We start from the raw sequence: 22,135 nt of genomic DNA, 5'->3' as shown, positions 1-22,135 counted from the left end.
TATGTACAGAATTTGAACTCCTATATTAGGTACACAAAGGATTTTATACAAAAAACTCAAAACCTGTGTTGGAAGAATGAATGTTGGCTTGTGTGCTTAGATGTAAAGAGCCTCTACGCCAGTATTAGACACAATGATGCTATGAATGCTTATGAATACTTCTTTTGAATAAGGAATGCCAATGTTCTCCAGCATACACACAAATGTTACTTAAGATGATTGAGATATGTTTTAAATACAACATATTTTTTGTTCAAGAACACTCTCTATAGGCAGATACAAGGAACTGCAATGGGGACCTGCTTCACCCCTAGCTATGCCAATCTCATGGTGGGCTGGTGGGAGGAGCAGGTCGTCTGGAGCAGTGACCTCAGTAAATGGACAGACCACATTAGCGTGTGACTGCGATTTGTTGACAACATTTTCTTCCTTTGAGAAGGCAATGAAAATGACCTAAAACTGTTCTACGAGGAACTTAACAGGAATCAAGTGAATCCAAAGGTCACCTTACATTGTAGCAAGAAATTTATTGATTTCGTGGCTATCAGACTTACCTTCAAAGAAGGTATTTTACAGCAGGAACTCTTTAGAAAAGATACCACTGGTAATTCAATCTTGCATGCAGACAGCTGTCACCCACCTAGCTTTCGCTGGAGTATACCCTACAGAGAATTTCCAAGAGCTAAGAGAGACAGCAGTACAGAAGAGAGCTATAGGAAAACCAAGAAAGAGATGATGGAACATCTGATGGTCAGAAAATACCTTAGTAAAAGTCTCTTAAAAGCCGCTGAAAGAGAAGATCAGAAAACTACGGAGGACCTTTTGTAAGACAAACCCCTGAGACAAAATGAATCAGGTGAGGCACCCATAAGCTTCATTACCAAATTTAACAGCTAGACGACCAATCTGAGAAGACTCTTGGAAAGTAGGTGAACAATACTCATACAAGACACATTGTTGAGGGCCACGATAGAAGAAGCACCTAACATCACTTTCCAAAGGAATCTGTCTTTGAAGGCTATGTTGGTACATAGTCATTTGAATGCAAGAAGCACTGGTTGGCACTAGTTGGCTTCAACAAAGCAAAGGTTTCAAAAGATGTGGACACTGTAAGGCATGTAAGCATAGCACGAACATCCAGGAGATCACACTGGAGAGTGATCACAAACTCAGACATGAGTTACTACACAGCTGTTGTGTAGTTCCTATAAGAAATATACAGGATCTGCACGTTTAGACAACATACACTGTAAGATTGGTGTCAGACGAACTCGGATCACCCTTCACCAGGTATATGTTTGCCCTTTTTGTACCAACTAGCTCACAGTGCCACTAGAATCTCCTCTTACCAATGGAGCAACCATCGAAAATAACAACCCTGATCCCTCAGGACCGAAGAAACAATATACTACTTTTCGCTCAGTCACTTGTGCTTACTTAGTCTGTCTCAGAGAAATACACTGAATAAACAGGCTGGGCATTTTCAATAAGCATTTATTGAACAGTTGTTATTCTGATGTAAAATAAATGAGCTGCAACAACCGTTAGACTGTATAACATATAAGTGATTAGCAGTACGATATATGTAAATGGATGGTATAGCTCTACCATCGTACTATAATCATTAATACATATGAATACATAAAACACATGATAAAAGATGCGTACTCCTACGATGCTTGTTGAGCCAAGAATCCCTCTAGGATTTATCAGCCCCATTACCCGAAGTGAGAAACTATGGGACCCCGTCCTGGTCTTGAGCTGGACACCCCTTAAGGGATGTTTTAGACCACTGAGAGCTGGAATGTTTGCGTGCAGGAACCTCAGCATCTCTGGTCAGTGTGTCGTCTGGAAAGTCTCAGTCTCCTCTGTCTTATTTAAGCAAGATGTGATGTATATATACCCATAGGTCTCCCCAGGGGTCCTACCTTGCTGTATCACTATGTCGGCCTAAGGATGACGTTGGGCATGAACTTTGTACACAGTGGCGGCTCGCCGAGGGAGTGCTGCGGGGCGGTGGGGCAGGCGGGGAGGGGCAGGGTGGGTGGTAGCAAACTCCGACATACGGCAGAACTGAGTTAAGTAAATAAATAAATAAATAAAACAATATGCATTGCACACGCTGCAACGCCAACTCCGACTATGCCGGAGTTTACTACCCCTGCACCACCACCCCGCAGCACTCCCTCGGCGAGCTGCCCTTGTTTGTACATAGATTTTATACGGGAGATGGTAGTCCTGCTGGGCTTCCAAGAATCATCATGCATAATGTATGAGATTTCGAACTAGGGAAAAGCCCACGTTCTGAATGCTGTGTAGTATCTAGGTAAAAGGTCAGTCCCTGTAAACCGTGACAAGTGTAATATAGGGAGAGAATATAGTTGAAGGGTAATGAGATTACAGGGGCCTATATTATGGTACCTATATGGAATCTAAAACAGCAAGATACTTTAGGGAATACCATGAAGGGGATTAGACCAGAGCAAATGTACTTTGGAATAGACACAGTAACCAAACATCCAAGAGGAGGCAATAGGATTTCTGCTTTAAGCAGAATGGAATCCCGGTATATATCAGAAGCAGGCTGTCTAATACCACTTGGTATGAACAACAACAAACAATTACACACAAATTTATGAATTAGATAGGCTTCTTAATGTAACACTTTTAGTTTATGGAGTTTGAATTGTTTGGTTATTTTATGTTTTTCTCCCTCCTTTTGCTTAATACACTGATGTTCCCCTGTGTCTTTAGGGCCTGGGTATACAGTGCAATTCCAAGAACATATGTCCTATGATAACAATTGTTTGCTCTCTTTACAGAATTAAGTGAGGTCCACATGCAAGTCATGCTGGAAGGATTACATCTGAAGAGTAGAAGGCGATCCCCATGGGGAAACACCTTTATATCCTTGAGTATCAATAAGAACCTGAGTTTATAATTGTCCAATTGAGGTATTGGATCTTGGTACTATGCCCTATACTTAACAATAACTGGAGGAATGGCTTGGATAATCAGAAACTTGGATGGGACATCTTTGGGTTCGAACAATACATGGTTTGTAGAGTTGTTGCTGACCAGCCAAAAAGATTACTATACCCATTAGAAAATATAAATGGCATGAATATATGGGAGCCATGGCACTAGGCACTATATACAATGTATGTAGGATGCGTGCAGTATTTTAATGCCACACGTAACAAACGATGTAAACAAGTCTCAGATTAAGTAAATTGCTGTTGTCATTATAAATCCAGGTCTGTGGTAATATAAAGTTACGAGTTGGTAACAATGGGACTAAGGCAATGTCGAGTTGACACTACATATAAATTTAAAATGCTATATTGGGGAACACTACATAGATAAAGCTATATCATTTTTGAATTAAGGAGGGAGTAGAGTAATCAACTTCACAAGTATTTTGTCTATGTTAACTGAAACGTGTCCTGTGTGATGTAGTATAAATGCTGAACTTTTGGAAAAAATGGGTAATGTGATCAAGACCGTTAGGTCAATACGCATCTGTTTCTGTTGCCAGATTAAAATACTCGATACAATTGCTACGTTGGAACGGCTGGTTTTTCCTTGTGCGCTCGTTAAGGATTTAAGTTTGTGATATATACACCTTAATTGATTAAATTGAGTTAAACAAAGTGTTGGACTATTGTAGAAATGTATACAAATTAATTTTTTGTCTTTTTTATTTTTTAACACGGTTAAGTGAGCACAACATCAGTAGTTACATGTTATGGAATTAACTCTCTATTGTCATTAATTACCAACTAGGGGAAATGTTTATAAATATTGAATTTTATAAATCGAGGCATTTAGGCCTTCAAATTTTCAAGTACACATTTTTGGTATCTGTTAAGCATTAGCAATGTATGAGCATGTATTAATGACGAGATTAATAGTAATTCTTCCATGTCTACTAAAAATGTAATGAGCACTAGCACTTTAAATAGTGGGTCTGTCAATGCGTGTGGTCAGGTGATCAAGGCCGCTTGGACGGCCGAAACGTGTCTGGACATTGGGAAATAAATAAAACAAACTGTTTGGTATAACAGTGGTCTGTGCCCGTGATTTCCTCCAAGGAAAAAGAATTGCGAGTTGCTTCAAGTTTTACCGGTGAATGGCTGTTGCCGGTTCACAGACCCCCTCCTGGATAAAGGTTTTGGCATAACCAGCTGACTGCCTACGAGGTCGCCGAGCGGATACCGCCACGGGCTCGTGGTGAGTGACGGCAGGGACCCCAGGGGCACTACGTGGAGTCCGGAGAAGGAGATAGGCTCAGCCCCTCGGTAACCAACCAAGGATTAAGACGACACGACACGATCCGGCTGTAGTGTGAGGCGTGAGAAGGTGCTCCCTCGTTTGATTGTGTGGCCGCTCGGCGGAGCGGGCACCTAACGGAGGTTGCATTGAGAGAAGTCCGCTTCCACACGCCGGTAAGAGGAAATTTGAGTCATTGACATTTGGGTTTCCGAGTGGGAGGTATACCCACATTGGGGGAAGCAGACGCGGGAGATTAGGTCTTTCTTTCGCATGCATGATAAGGCCCCCATTGTGCAGTGAACAGTTTGTTTTAAACCCGTAACTTAAGATGTCGGCTGACGCGCGCAGAGCCCGAGAGCTTGCTGCCGATGAAATATTTTCTGATGCCTTAGAAGGGGAGGCAACCAAACGAACGGAGGTACAGAAGGAGAATAGTAATGAGCCATCTGCGCTGAAAGAGCAATTTAAAATATTGGAACAGCTAAAAAGGCGAGAAACAGCGAAATGGTGGGAGGCTCGCTCCCTAAAGAGATATCTGGACGTTGGCAGGATTCCAAGGGGGCTACGCATCATGTAAGCCCCGAGCCATGAGACGCCTAATCCCCTGATGATGGCTGAATGGGGTGAATGTAACCTGGAATCCTCGAGGCGTTTAGTTCAGATCCTCGTCAAATATGCGGAAATAGATGGGGCGGAATTGATAACAAAAATTGATGCCCAAGAATCGTATATCAAGCAACAAGGCAATGACCCCCAACAAGAAAGCAAGTGGAGGGAAGAAATGAACAGCAGGCTTGACAAAGAGGAGGAAAAAATAAAAGCACGAAAAATTTGGAAATTCAAAAGAGATTGTGACGATTATGCCAACGGCCAGATTTTTACTTCCTCACGACGTTATGACTCATTGAGAGTAGCAACTGCCAATAAAAGACATGACGTGGGAAAAGGGAAGCAGAAAGAACAAATAGAGCTTTCCTCACCGTCTAGCTCGGTGTTGGAGAGTGAATCCGACAATGAAGGTGTAAGGAACACCATGGGAATTAAGCTGACGGTGGGGGAAGAGTTGGACATTTTAAAGCAGGGGAGAAGGGAGACACTGAGGCCAAGACCACAAAGTACAACGGCTTCACAAAATGTCAAAGGAGACGGGCCAGGCGCCGGGCGAATAAACTGCGGCGAGCCAAAGAAGCGAGGCCGCGGGCGTGCCCGGAGATATTAGAAAAGGAGATCAGTGAATACAAAGCCCAGGAGGTCAGGACCATCATTAATTTAGGGCAAATAGAACTGACCAAAGCAGAAAATCAACTACTAAGCCTGGGCTTAAGCTATTGCCCTGAATCTAATTTCAAATACACTCAAACAAGAGCGGATGTGTATTTATTCATCAGAAAATTGAAACTCAAAAAATTCCATATGTTAAAACCATCAAAGGAAATAGATAACGGGCTGCAGAGCACAACCAATCCCACTGGTCTTCAAGTTTCTGACTTGGCCTTTTTCTCCGATATGCACCAACTAGCAACAGCAGGGGAGAGTGTGGAAACAGGTGAACTGTCCCCGTTGGTGAATCAAACTAAACCTCATACACCCTTTAAGCCAAAATCTAAATTCATTCCTATCACCTCCCACGATGGCTTACACACCTTCAGTGAGCATGTGGCAGTCCAATTAAAGAAGTTAACACATGCTAGCAATACAGTAAGAAAAAGAAAGTACTTTCATCAACAAGGAGTTGATCTCCAAACTACAGAAGGCAGACCTAGTTATCCGTAATTCAGATAAAGGAGGGAACGTAGTCCTTTGGCCGACAGCAGAGTATCTCAAGGAAGCCTACAGGCATTTGGATGATGTAGTATGTTACAGCAAGAGTACGCCACTCAAATACAAAAATGCACAAGAGACATTGTTCAAAAATGTATTGGCATGGAAAAGCTTGGGTCTTTTAAGTTGGGAAGAATTCAAGTTTATCAAAAAGAACATCCATTAGTACCATACATATACTTCATCCCCAAAGTGCATAAAAATTTGACGGTCCCTCCGGGACGACCGATTATTGCTGCCTGTGATGGCCCCCTTGAGAACTTATCACGGTATATTGACTATTTTCTGCAAGATCATATGAAAAAGTTAAACTCATATACCCAGGACACAGGGGATTTCCTCAAAAAAATCAAAAACCTGAGATGGAGAGAAGGTTACCTGTTAGTCACATTGGACGTATGTTCCCTCTATACCTGTATCAAACACAAGGATGGACTAAGAGCAGTGGAATTTTATTTGAGTACAAGACAAATGGAATATGCTGATCACACAAGAAGGCTATTGAACATGCTATCCTTTTGCTTAGAAAACAATTTCTTTTTGTTTAATGGGCATTTCTATCAACAGATACGAGGAGTAGCAATGGGGGCCAGCTTCTCCCTCAGCTATGCCTGTCTATTCATGGGCTGGTGGGAGGAGCTGGTGGCCAGACACCAATACAAACATGTCTTTACTCACAATGTGATCTCTTGGTTCCGCTATATTGACGATCTTTTTATCATTTGGCAAGGCACAAAGGACAGTGCAATTAATTTTGTCAAGGATATCTACTGTAATGATCTTAATCTTTCTTTTCCCTCTAATATTAGTGATGACTCAGTGACATTTTTAGATGTACAGGTTTTAGTATCCAATAACATTTTAACTACTACCCGTTTTAGAAAACCTACGGCTGGCAATACACTACTCCATGCCTCCAGCTCACACCCCCCACATTTAATAAGAAGTATACCCTATGGGGAGATGCTCCGCATCCACCGTATCTGCAGTAATTCTGAGGATGCGGAACAAAAACTAAGGGAAAGCATGACTAGGTTTTTAGTAAGAGGGTATAGCTACGAAGTATTGGAAGCCGCCAAGAAAAAGGCCCAATTAAAACCCAGGGAAGAAATTCTAGAATACAGAAAAAGAGAGGTTTTAGAGCCCAACAGTGAACCTGTGCGTCTTATTTTAACATATTCCAAGCAAGAAAAAGAATTGAGGAGCATTATGAGAAAGAATTGGCATCTAATTCGTGAAGATCCAGTGATTGGTAGCCTTATGCACTCAAACCCCCCAATCAGCTTCCGCAAGTCCCGAAGCATGGGGAATATATGTTAACTGACAATAGCCAAGAAAGTTTTAAAAAAGAGACATGGTTACCTACAACAAAAGGCTTTTTTAAATGCTCATCCTGCAGGGCCTGCCAGTTTGGTGCAAACACTAAGACATACTGCACGGCTTTTTCGGAAACTCAAAGAGAAATTAAGCAACATCTTACGTGCAAATTGGATTTTTGTGTCTATGTGTTACAATGTGATTGTCCCTTAAAATGCATAGGCAGCACCAAACTGGCAGTCCACAAGCGAATCTTGCAGCACATTAGAGCTATTGTTAACAAGGACCAGAACTACCCTGTAGCCAGACACTTTGAAAAAGTGCACGAAAGTAACCCCAAATGTCTTAGGTACTTTGCCATCGAATCAGTTCCCCAGAAGCGAAGGGGTGGAAATAGAGAGGCCACCTTACGTCGCTTATAAACACAGTACATATTAGAGTTTGATTCAAAATGGCCGGGGGGTCTTAATGTAACAGAGGACCTTTACACTTTTTTATGAGTTTAATCATTGTGTCTGGTAGCAATGTATTGATACAGGGTACCTCTCCCCCTGGGAATGTCACACATGCATTTGAAGGCTCTTGGGCTTGTTTTTCATGAACATATATTTTTAGTGATTGGTTTTTAAGATGCTGCAGGGTAGGTTTTTATTTACCAAGTGTCTTTTTTATTGATCATTTTAAATATGTCACAAACCATATTTTAGCCTCTTATCTTACTGTTGCACTTTAATATCTCATGTCAACTTGTTTACTGCCCTATATTTGTCTATGTCTCCTACCTCGGTTCGCAAAATTTGCACCTCTAAGCATCAGTCACTTTATGTCCTTATAACACTGCTGCACTTATGCACCTTACTTGATTAACTTGAGTTAAACAAAGTGTTGGACTATTGTAGAAATGTATACAAATTAATTTTTTGTCTTTTTTATTTTTTAACACGGTTAAGTGAGCACAACATCAGTAGTTACATGTTATGGAATGAACTCTCTATTGTCATTAATTACCAACTAGGGGAAATGTTTATAAATATTGAATTTTATAAATAGAGGCATTTAGGCCTTCAAATTTTCAAGTACACATTTTTGGCATCTGTTATGCATTAGCAATGAATGAGCATGTATTAATGACGAGATTAATAGTAATTCTTCCATGTCTACTAAAAATGTAATGAGCACTAGCACTTTAAATAGTGGGTCTGTCAATGCGTGTGGTCAGGTGATCAAGGCCGCTTGGACGGCCGAAACGCGTCTGGACATTGGGAAATAAATAAAACAAACTGTTTGGTATAACAGTGGTCTGTGCCCGTGATTTCCTCTAAAGAAAAAGAATTGCGAGTTGCTTCATATATATATATATATATATATATATATATATATATATATATATATATTACCTACTGGCGATAGCCAGTAGGTAGTTATAGTTAGGACCACGTTTCCATAGGAAAACCTCAACATTCTATTTTGAATAACTTTGGCGCCGGTCGACGAATCCTCGCAAATTTTTCAAAATAGGTGGGGCGCTACGCTCCGCTCCTACCCTGAAAGTCTCGGGGGGATCCGTCAAGCGGGGGCTGAGATAAAAGGGGGGTCCCAAAACGCGTTTTTCCCATGCATTTTTCCATAGGACCTTTAGAACGAGCTACAGCCCGAACGGCTGAACAGAATTACTCAAAATTTGGCAGAGGTAGTCCCTAGGTCAAGGAAGTGCCTTTTGTAGGTTTGGTGTAAATCTGTTCAGTAGATTCTGAGAAAATAGCCTTTAAATCAATATATATATCTGAGCCAGCTTACGGTACGCTTACCGTACGCTTACGGTAAGCGTACGGTGGCGTGCGCGAGCGCGATTCTGATTGGCTCTTAGATCTTAGTAAACATTCGAATCGGCCGAAACCAGGAAGCGGCGGCCGCCATTTTGTCTCTCGCACTGAGAGTGATTTTTAAAATATCAAGCCCAAAAACATGTAAAGGGGCTGTTTTGACAACTCCCTCCCACATAGTCATGTTGAGGGAGTCCCCAAACATCCCCCAAGTGCAAAAACGGTTTTATTTTTTTTTCGGCAATTTCGCGGGGTACGCTTACCGTACGCTTACCGTAAGCGTACGGTAAAAAAATAAAAATAAAAAAAACACTATCCACACTTACCCCACCCCCTGTGCTTTTGGTGGCCGAAGGCCACCAAAAGCACAGGGCTTATGTTAAGGGCAAAAAACACTATCCACACTTACCCCACCCCCTGTGCTTTTGGTGGCCGAAGGCCACCAAATGTACAGGGCTTATTATAAGGGAAAAAAACTTAGCATTTAAAAAACCGTACTAATTCACTGAAAAAACCATAGGTTTCACACACGTTATAGTTAGGAATTAGCATTTAAAAAACCTTGCTAATTCACTGAAAAAACCATAGGTTTCACACATGTTATAGTTAGCGGAAATTTTACTGATAAAAAACCAGTGAAATTCCCCCGTTATAGTTAGCGCAGGCAACTATAACTCACGCGACTGCAATCTTCTGCTGATGACATATGTGTCTTTATGAAAAAAAAATATTTGTAATATATGTATAGCTAAAAATGTATGGAAGAAGACATGGGCAAATAAGTGTCTAAATACAGTATTAGCATCAGCAGAGGATTGCAGTCGCGTGAGTTATAGTTGCCTGCGCTAACTATAACGGGGGAATATATATATATATATATATATATATATATTATCTACTGGCGGTCGCCAGTAGATAGTTATAGTTAGGACCGTGTTTCCATAGGAAATCGGCAACATTCTATTTGGAATAACTTTGGCGCTGGTTGACGAATCCTCGCGAAATTTTCAAAATAGGTGGGGCGCTCTGCTCCGCTCCTACCCTGGAAGTCTCGGGGGGATTCATCAAGCGGGGGCTGAGAAAAAAGGGGGAAACGCATTTTCCCCATGCAATTTTCCATAGGGACCTTTAGTCCAAGGTACAGCCCGAACGGCTGAACAGAATTACTTGAAATTTGGCAGAGAGGTAGTCCTCAGGTCAGGGATGTGCCTTTTGCAGGTCTGGTGTCAATCTGTTCAGTAGTTCCTGAGAAAATCAAAAGTAAAATCATATATATATGTGGGCGGAGCCTAACCACACATCTCATCCTGAGATCTGATTGGCTGTCAGCACTTCATCCAAGAAGTGTTGGCAGCCATCTTGGGACCAATATACATGATACCACCTCATTAAAAAGCATTGCAGTTAATAGAAGGTTTTAAGACTTTAGTTACATTATAAATGATTTGTTGATGGTACCATACTCATTTTAGGAATTGTGGTATGTTCTAAGGTGATTTCACCATGTGAAAAAGCCTTCTGCTGGGATATCATGATTGAGAGAAAAATATTTTCTCATGCTTTTCCCACAGAGGTTTGGAAGGTGATCTATAAGCTAAACTGAGAGCTTATTTTCTGTAAATTCACATTATCGTTCTCAGTCATGTGAAAATGAAGTCTGACATTCTCAGTAAAACATGTACATCCAACAAGGGCAGAGACTGTCAGTTGATTCCTTTGTGTTCTACTGCAGCTTCCCAGAGTGTTCCAAAGAACAACTAGAGCGCTAACAGGCCTACTTATGATAAACGTATGGCACACCTGAAGCCATCTTGCTTGGATTAAAGTGGTAACTCTTAAAACATTTAATTTAAAAAGGAACAAAATGAGGGGGTTCATTTTTCCATAAAAAGTATGATTAGTGCTGCAGAAAGAAAAATTAGGGCACATTTTGAGTGACTTCTCAAATCCTCTTCTATTTCATTAAAAAATTCTGACATGCAGACTGAAACATGCACTTTTAATACCAGGAGCAGACTTCCATGGTGAACAGTAGTTTTACTACAGTGATCTAATGAGCAACTAGAGTGCTAACATTCAGAATTTATGGCAAATGTGTGACATATCTGAATACCTTCATGATGGAATCAAAGTAAAAAACTGAAAGCATTTCCTACTTAGGAGACTGCAGTACATGAGGAAATTAGGAAACTTCATAACAAATAAATCTCCCAAGATGGCCACCGGAGACAAAAGAGCCCAAATGTAGCCCAAAATCACCCAGATGTAGCCCAAATATAGCCCAATGACAGAAGTGTGCAAAACACTTATTATTTTGTGTTTTTGCAGTGTTATACAGTGCATACTTGTCAGGTATTGGAGTGCTTTACATGAGCATTGGTTACATCACACAAGAACAAATTCATTTTGGTTGTAGACATGGGGAGACTAAGTGATTTTACCAGAATCACAGAATGTCGAGCTGAAGCAGAAACTCCAACCTGGTTCCCCAGTTGCAAAGTCTGCAGTTCTGGAAGTAACACCACATCCTCTCCCCTAAGTGCAACATTTAATCAAGTGGTCAACTGGATAAAAAAAACATAAAGGTAACAAATAATTTAAAAGTGCTTTCTCGCTATTTGAAAACTCAGAAAATATGTCCTTAATTTTGATGCCAATAAGACCCTCTCATATATGTAATTTCTAAAGGAAATGCTCTAGGTATTACAGTTTTGATTACATCAAGATGATGTCAGGCGTTCCACACTTTTGTAATAAATATAGAATGTTAGCAATCTAGTTGTTCATTAGGATACTGTTGAGAGGCAGAGGCCAGGGGCACGGACTCTGAAAATTGAAGGCAGGTAGGAGGGTGCCAAGGCAACAATTTAACCACACTGAGCAGGCAGGAAGGGCCGTGGCAGCACAACAGACTATGGAGGGCAGTGGAAAGGGGGGCAGGGGCAACAAACCAACAATACAGGACTTGCAAGAGAGGCTGTGGCAATGTAATAGACCATTGTGGGCAGAAGGAAGAGGCAATGGTAGTACAACCATACATGCCAACAGACCCGATTCAGCCAGGAAACGTCCAATGTTTTTAAGCTCAAATGGGCTTTATTTGATCTGTCTCCTGTCTACAATCTCCTCTTTTTCAATGTAACTCAAAGGGGAAAATCAATACCCCAGTTTTTTTTCAAAATTTCCCTCTTACCAAGTTCAAAATGTTCGCAAGTATGGTACATTGGATCATGGAAGGAAATGGGGTAGGGACATGGACTTGGATAACAGAGGACAGGAGGGACATGGAGAGGTGCACCAAACTGACCCTGCAGGGCAGGCATCAGGGTTTGCAGCAGCACAATACACCACACAGGGCATGCGGGACGGGAGTGCAGCACAACAATCCATAGAAAGCAAGAGGGAGGGGACAGGACCATGCACATGGACAACAGAGAACAGAGGGGCAAGAGGCAGGACCATAATGGACAGACAGGAGAGAAAGCTGCAGCATAACAGACCATAAAGGGCAGGAGGGATGGATCAGGGGCATTACAGTGGAACAGACAAGCCAGGAGGGAGGGAGTAGGGGTCTGCACATGTAAACAGAGGGCCGGGGGCAAGGGGGCAGGGCAGGAGCAGCAAGATAGCCTTGGAGGTCAGGCAGGATGGGCACTAGAAGCAAGACACACCATGAAGAGCAACAGTGAGACTGTGATGGCATACACACAGACCATGGAGGGAAGGTGGGAGGGGTTCAGGGGCAGCTAACTGACCACACAGGGAAGGTGGGAGGGGCCATGGCAGCACAGAAGACCATGCATGGCAAGTGGGAGGGTTAGTGGTAGCACAATGGCTATGATGGGCAAGAAGGAGGGTGCAGGGGCATGCACAAAGGACGATGGAGGATAGAAGGGAGGGTCAGCACCTGTGCACAGACAATAAAGTTCAGGGGAAGGGGCCTCACAACAGACCGCACGGGGCAGGCAGGAGGAGCAGTTGCAGCACAACAGACCAGGGAGGGCAGAAGGGTGTGGCAGTACAATGGACCATGTAGGACAGGAGGAAGAGGATAGGGGCATGGAATGTGGACAGGCAGGGTGGAGGTGGCAGGGACAGGTTACAGTCATCTGACAATGCTAGGCAGGTGGGAGGGGAGTGGCAGCTCAACAGAACACTCAGAGTAGATAGGAGTGGCAGGTCCATGGAACATGGTGGGCAAAAAGGATGGAGCAGGGGCATACACAAAGACATCGGAGGGCAGGGGGAAGGAGAATAGGGGCAGCAAGCTAAGCACAGAGTTTAAGCAGGAGGTCAATGATGGGGCAACTAATTGGGCAATGGAGGGCAGGAGGAGTGGACTGGTACATCATACTAAATTGAGGGCAGTGGCAGCACATCAGATCATGCATGGCAGGAGGGAGGAGGCTAGTCCATGGATTCACACAACAGAGGATAGGGAGGAGGGGGATGGGGCAGCAAGCTAACTGTTCAGAAAAGGCGGGTATTAGGAACTTTATTGTTTTTAAAACGTGTGTCTGTGCGAACTACATAAAATATGAACAAGTATGCAGCATATTCTCACTTTTATTCAGGAAGAAGAGGACGTTTGTGACTGTGACTCCGGGCTCACTTGGCAGAAACACCCCCTGACCCTCCACCCCCTATCGCAAAATGTAATGCCTGTGAAAAGGGTAGGTGAACACAGTGTTATATAGAACATAGTCCTGAGAGCACGATTGAAAATGAAAACTAGATATAGTGTATGGTATAAACTATGCACCAAAAAGTGTGATATAAGATGAACCGGGCGTGAAATATAATATGCAATACATTGTGCGCAATGACAGATTCATTGGAGAGCGCGAGATAGCACAGGCACTAGCGCGTGCTATGCGATATGCGCCTTGGAGTGTAATATGCACAGGGCAGTGTTGTGTAACCTAACTAGTCTCTAAAGTTGTAATATAAAATATGTGCTGGGGAGTGTAACGTTGCATATGCACTGTGACAAAGATATGGATCCCAGATTGTAATATGTATGGCATAGCACTGTGCGTTATAACATAGGCATCGAGGAAGGCAGGTTAGATGGGGCAATATAACCCGTGCGAAGACAAGTGTGGCATGACATATTCACGGGGTGGTGTTACAGTGCACATGGGCTAGAGAGTGTCATAGCATATGCACTAGCTAGTGGAATACAACACAGAGGTGTGTGGCACTCAGCAGGCAATGGTGGGTGTAACACAGCATTGGGCTCTGCCAGGAGCGCGCTGTGACTCTCAAGTGATGTTCGTCCCCTTTCCAGAGAGTAAAATAAAAAGTATTACACATCCGGCAGTGGATGTGTGTTTTATTAACCGTGCGGGGGGTTTCTTGCATAGTTTTGGTCGAATTTTTGTCGAATCCCCTTTGAATGGCTTGGTGTGCATGTGTATTAAATGTGCCCGTCAATAGCTACCCATGTTTGTATAAATAAACAAAAAGGGTGTCTACCGGGATTAGGCATGGTAGGGCATCAGACATGTCAGAGCTTCACTAGTGGTGTAAATACATTTCACATGGATTCATTGTATGCATAGTCGCCTTTTAATGAATATCACTCAAATCGTCATGGTGATAGGTACGTACGGTTTGTCCAGCATGTCATAGATGTGTCTATAAATATATATTTTTTAAAAATAATAAAAAACAGTGGCCGGCCCTGGGGATTGGGGTCAAAAAATTATAATTAGGAGACAGGCCCTGGGGGATGGGGTCATCAGGGCCAATAAATTAGAATAAGAAGGGGAACCACACAGCCCCCCTTCTTGAAAAATTTAAATAAATAAAAGACTGGCATCATGCCGGAGGCCACGCCCCCTCCTTGCAGCACTCTGCAAACGCGCCCCCTGGCGAGTTGTAAATTGGGGAATTAATTCCTCTTCAATACTGAGGGTTCCTGAGGGCCAACTAGCCTAACAGGCATCTCCAGTATGCACCAGGGAGCTGCGCTGCAGACAGGTGTTCTGAGGCCAAGCCCCTTTTTACACCTCTCTGCAACACAGCTCTGTGGCGCTTACTGGAGGTACCTAGTGGTCTAGTTTGACCCTAGGGACCCTTAGGATTCAAGGGGACTTAATCTCTCAACTTAGAACAGCCACAGGGCGCGTTTACACAGTGGTGAAGGGAGGGGACGGGGCCTGAGGTGACGTGTGCAAACACGCACTATGGCATGTTTTAAATTGGGGATATAATTTTCCTTCAATACTGAGGGCCCCTGGGGGCTAACTAGCCCACCAAGTGCTTCCAGTAAGCGCCACTAAGCTGCATTGCAGAGAGGTGGTCCAGGCCGTGCCACTTTTTACACCTCTCTGCAACGCAGCTCTGTGGCACTTACTGGAGGTACCTAGTGGGCTAGTTGGACCCTAGGGACCCTCAGGATTCAAATGAACTTAATCTCCCAACTAAAAACGGACACAGGGCGTGTTTACACAGTGGTGAAGGGAGGGGACGGGGCCTGAGTTAACGTGTGCAAAAACGCCCTGTGGCCTGTTTTATGAGGTAGTTTAAATCCCCCTGCCCTATTATATACTAGGGGCTTACAGAGGAGGTCATGCTAATCACAGGGGGACCCCAACGCATAATGTTCCCTAGTGTATGTAGGTGTTTTCACTGTATTCTAAGTGTCTTTTAACATAGCACTGGCTCTAGGACTGGTTAGTCAGACTCAGTTACCACCAGTATCCGTCTGAAAAAGTTGAGGGTACAGGATGATTTTGCAACAAGGCTTCTTTCTGCTCTTCTTTTTGTTCTTTCTGCACGTTATCCTTCTTCCTGCACTTTTCTTCGTCTTTGAGGACTTCTGTTGCTTCTTTCTGCACTTCTTTTTTTTCTTTCTGTGCATTTTTTCTTCTTTCTTCACATGTCCTATCTCTGTTGGCATAGTTAGAAATTAGCATTTAAAAAACCTTTGAAATTCACAGAAAAAACCATAGGTTTCAGGCACGTTATAGTTAGGAATTAGCATTTAAAAAACCTCAGAAATTCACTGAAAAAACCATAGGTTTCAGGGGTGTTATAGTTAGCTGGACTTTTCACTTGTACAAAACCATTGAAATCCCCCCGTTATAGTTAGTTCAGCTAACTATAACTCGCGCGCCCGCAATGCACTGCTGATGACGTCACATATTACATTACTCATGACATGGTCAGTGACATCACTCATGACATCACTGATGACATCTCAAATGACATCACTGATGACATCACTGATGACATCATCCTTGTGATAGAGTGGCAGACCTCCTCTCACCCTAATATAACCTTTGATACACACATTCAAAAATAGAGACTAAACTTTTCAAAACAATGGACATACCAATACCAGTTACAACAACCTCTTCAGTAATTCTAAGATCCACATACACATCCACTCATTCACCAACAGTCCTATACAGTCACTCATACATGTATTCACTCATCATATGTAGTGGAGAGGTGTGGCTCACTGGTTAGAGGCGGCAGACCCGTAAGCAGAGAATCGGCCAGGGACCAGGGTTCAATTCCCGACGCGGCAGGGTCGTGGACCAGGGTCAAAAACGGACTTGATAATTCTCGCCTCGGTACCTACTCTAACCAGGAACACACTCGGCAGCTCTGGGCATTAAGCTTTCCTCATCTCTACAAAGGCCCCCCACAGACGCCGGGGATGCCTGGTTTCACCTTGGAGATACCCAGAAAAGGACCATCTCACAGGGAAAACCAGGACGGGTTCCCCAGCGGTCTTCAGCGCCAGGATACTCCATGGAGTCACAGTGCGCTTTACGAGTACACCCACATTTACATGTACTCATACACCTATACATTCTGTTACACAATGCCACTCATCCATAGAGTTACTCACACACATACTCACTCATGCTAATAAAGAATCAAACATACATTTATTTGCATATACAGTTATACACACACCACCACACTTACTTCTACGGAAACTTACACATACTTAGTCTTTTAAACAATCACTTATAGAAACACATACTTATTCATACAGGAACTCTTTCAATCTCTCACTCTCACATATACTCACTTATATACACCAATAGTCACATATAATAGTTTAAAACATATGTAGTTACTCATAAAGACACTATTGAGACAGTCAATCACTCACTAACACACCCATACACACACTCCTCCACCCATACAGTCCTGCACACATGCTGTCTTCAACACATACAAAGAGTGAGTCATTCATTCATGAACCTATGCACTAGGTAGTACCCCCCACCGAACCATGCAGACACTCAGACTGATACTCAAAAAAACAACTAATAACCTATATAGACACCCATGTAGCTACTCACCAACCCATGCAGCCACTTATACACAAAGTGAGAGACTGATACAGATATTTACATATTTAAACATTACTCACTAAGCCATGTATTCACTATGATACACTTAATCAGTCAGTTACACAATCAATTTTTCAAAAACAAATCATCCATTTAGACACTTATATACCCATTTATTCTTCCATCGAGCTTGAGATATACATATATAAAACATATTTAATTTTCAGAAAAACACACATTCACTGGATGATGTCATCAGTGATGTCATTTGAGATGTCATCAGTGATGTCATGAGTGATGTCACTGACCATGTCATGAGTGATGTAATATGTGACGTCATCAGCAGTGCATTGCGGGCGCGCGAGTTATAGTTAGCTGAACTAACTATAACGGGGGAATTTCAATGGTTTTGTACAAGTGAAAAGTCCAGCTAACTATAACACCCCTGAAACCTATGGTTTTTTCAGTGAATTTCTGAGGTTTTTTAAATGCTAATTCCTAACTATATCGTGCCTGAAACCTATGTTTTTTTCTGTGAATATATATATATATATATATATATATATATATATATATACATATATATATATATATATATATGTATTACCTACTGGCGGTCGCCAGTAGGTAGTTATAGTTAGGACCCTGTTTCCATAGGAAAACCGCAACATTCTATTTTGAATAACTTTGGCGCCGGTCAACGAATCCTCGCTAAATTTTCAAAATAGGTGGGGCGCTACGCTCCGCTCTTACCCTGAAAGTCTCGGGGGGATTCGTCAAGCGGGGGCTGAGATAAAAGGGGGCTCCCAAAACACGTTTTTCCCATGCATTTTTCCATAGGACCTTTAGACACAGCTACAGCCCGAACGGCTGAACAGAGTTCCTTGAAATTTGGCAGAGAGGTAGTCTACAGGTCAAGGAAGTGCCTTTTGTAGGTTTGGTGTAAATCTGTTCAGTAGATTCTGAGAAAATAGCCTTTAAATCAATATATATATCTGAGCCAGCTTACGGTGCGCTTACGGTGCGCTTACCGTACGCGTACGGTGACGTGCGCGAGCGCGATTCTGATTGGCTGTTCGATCTAAGTAAACATTCGAATCGGTCGAAACCAGGAAGCGGCGGCCGCCATTTTCTCTCTCGCACTCTGAGGGAGGCTGCAAAAACCAAGACAAAAACGATCTACAGGGGGAGTATATTCAGTTCTTAACCAACCAGCATCCATATATGTGTCCCCAAACAACCCCCAAGGCCAAAAAAACAAATTAATTTTTTTTCGAAAAATCGCCGATTACGCTTACCGTACGTGTACGGTTAAAAATTAAAAAAAAATTAAAATTATCCACATTTTCCCCACCCCGTGTGCAAATAGTGCCCGTAAGGCACCATTAGTGCATGGCATATTTATAAATGGAAAGTACAAATGAATAACTTTCACAACGAAGCGCATAATATGTCCCCCATGTGTGCACGGTGCGCGAAGCGCATCGTGCGGAGATGGCCCATCCCGCGTAACGTGGTCACGCGGTGCGCAAAGCGCACCGCGTGCTCACTGTGGGCGCACGGTGCGCGAAGCGCACCGTGCGCGCACGGAACGAACTGCGTTAACTGGGCGCGCACGCCACGAATGGCGTAAAGTAACTTAGCATTTAAAAAACCGTACAAATTCACTGAAAAAACCATAGGTTTCACACACGTTATAGTTAGGAATTAGCATTTAAAAAACCTTGCAAATTCACTGAAAAAACCATAGGTTTCACACAAGTTATAGTTAGCTGTACATTTCACTCGTAAAAAACCAATGAAATTCCCCCGTTATAGTTAGTGCAGGCAACTATAACTCACGCGACCGCAATCCTCTGCTGATGACATATGTGTCTTTATGAAAAAAAAATATTTGTAATATATGTATAGCTAAAATGTAATGGAAGAAGACATGGGCAAATAAGTGTCTAAATACAGTATTAGCATCAGCAGAAGATTGCGGTCGCGTGAGTTATAGTTGCCTGCACTAACTATAATGGGGGAATGTCATTGGTTTTTTACGAGTGAAATGTACAGCTAACTATAACTTGTGTGAAACCTATGGTTTTTTCAGTGAATATATATATATATATATATTCACTGAAAAAAACATAGGTTTCAGTGATGTTATAGTTAGCTGGACATTTCACTCTTACAAAACCACAGAAATTCCACCTTTATAGTTAGTTCAGCTAACTATAACTTGCGCACCCGCAATGCACTGCTCATGATGTCACATATTACATCATTTATGACATGGTCAGTGACATCACTCATGACATCACTGATGACATCTCAAATTAAATCACTGATGACATCACTGATGACATCATCCAGTGACTGAGTGTTTCTATAAAATGTAAATATTTTTTACATATATGCCAAGGTGTATTGAAGAATGAATGGGTGTATAAGTGTCTGGATGGATGATTTAGTTGGTGTGTGACTGACTGTATAAGTGAGTAATTAATTGTGTGTTACTGAATGCATGTGTTAGTGACTGATACAGACATTCACACAGTTTAGTTTGTCAGTTGGTGTGTAAGTGGTTGCATGGGTTGTTGAGTAGCTAAATGAGGATCTATATAGGTTATTGATTGGTTGTCTGAGTGTCTGTGTGAGTGGGTGGAGGGTATAACTCTGTGCGTAGATGTGTGAGTGGATCATTCACTGGGTGTATGGGTTCAAGAGTGCATCTGTGAAGAGCTGTATGGTTGGGTGAGTGTGTGTATGAGTGGGTGAATGGATGCCTCAGTGGTACATGTGTGAGTAACTGTGTTAGAAATGGGGTAGTGTGGTGCGGAGCGGGTAGGCTAAACCAGGAGCATTGTGTAAAGCACCGTGAGGGAGTTTTTGGTCTTATTGTGCGGTGAAGGAGTGCTGGGGATTTGGACATTTTTTGATTTTCTTAATTTGCCCGTTGATCCAGTGAGTTCACATTTGTGAATCATTACACACAGCGCCATGTCTGCAGACGCCTTGAGGAGCAGGGAGGAAGCGGCCATGGATATGTTCGATGACTCGCCGGCTGGTTGGTCGCTTACTGTCACTCAAACAGTTGTTACCAATAGTGGAACATCCAGTCCACGTGATATTTTTAGACGTCTGGAAAAACTGATGAAGGCTGAACAAGCCAAATGGTGGGAGCATCTCTACTTGAGTCGTTATCTAGAGGTGGGGCATATACCCCGTGGGCTCCGAATAATGCTGGCACCAAGTTATGAGCAACCCGACCCCAATATGCTCAATGAGTGGGCTTAATGTAACTTGGAGTCCTCACGCAAGCTTGTGATTATTTTGGTTAAGTATGCGGAGAGTGACCGTGCAGCACTGCAGACTCAAATCGACATTGTCAATGAGGAAATTCTTGCCTTAGATACTTCCGTCGATTGCACTAAATTCAGGGAGGAGATGGTCTCGCGACTTCGCAAAGAGGAGGAAATTATAAAAAAACACAAGGCATTTAAATTCCAGCGTGATAAAATCGACTACCAACAGGGTCGGAGTTTTACTTTCGCTAGGAAGTTTGATGCTATCAAAGCCTCCAAATTGCCTTCAACGCAATTGCCATCCGAGCCCGGTTCCAGTGCCAACCAAATACATCAAGTGGCATCTTCAATCTCGGACCTTAGCTCGATACCTGACAGTGAGCCTGCCAGTGAGCGCAATAGAAACCTACCGCAATTGGGGTTTACCAAACATTCCCTAGCGCAAGAGGTGGACTGCTTGCGACAAGACCGGCGCGAAACGTTAAGACCGAGACGTCTAAATCCCAGGAGCGTAAAAGAACCAACCAAAAGCGCAGAGCACGCCGACAAGCAGTCTCCAAGCGCCAAGCCAAAAAGAAAGAACAACAGAAGATGGAACAAACATTAGATGAGCAACTTGTGGAAGATGTTCAAAGTGGCTCTGCATCTGTTCTCAATCTTTCAGATATCCAACTGAGCCAAGCTGAGATTAAAATTCTACATTTGGGCCTTTCCTACAGTCCAGCCAGCAATTTCATCTACTCTAGAACACAAATTGACCTTTACTAATTCATCCGTAAGTTGAAATTACAAAAGTACTTTTTGCTCAACCCCTCAGCTTCGCGCCTTCAACCTTCACCTAATGTCACAAAACTACAAGGACTGTGTGTTAGTGACCTTGAACTACTGCAAGATTTACAACATCTACACGATGAGGATCCTAGTTCTGATCATATGAATGAAGGATTGGTTCCCAACTTGCCTAGCTTTACCAAATTTAAGCCTAAATCAACATTCACTCCCTTGATGTTGCACGACAATTTAGATATTTTTCATGAACTGTCTATAGCTGGTATCAAAAAGTTGTATACTTCTACGTTACGTGAAAAATTTCAACACACCGCGCAGAACAGTTGTTACATCCAGTTGGTTAAAAAACTGCAGGCAAATGATAACATCATAATCCGCCAATCAGATAAAGGTGGAAATGTGGTGCTTTGGCCACGAGAACTTTATCTAGAGGAAGCCCATAACCAACTCAACGATCCCCTGTGCTACAAACGTTGTGAAGCATCAGCGATGAAAAAAG

The sequence above is a fragment of the Triturus cristatus genome, chromosome 6 (genome assembly GCF_964204655.1).
Source record: "Triturus cristatus chromosome 6, aTriCri1.1, whole genome shotgun sequence".
Taxonomy (NCBI): Eukaryota; Metazoa; Chordata; class Amphibia; order Caudata; family Salamandridae; genus Triturus; species Triturus cristatus.
Note: the sequence above shows the minus strand (reverse complement) of the source record.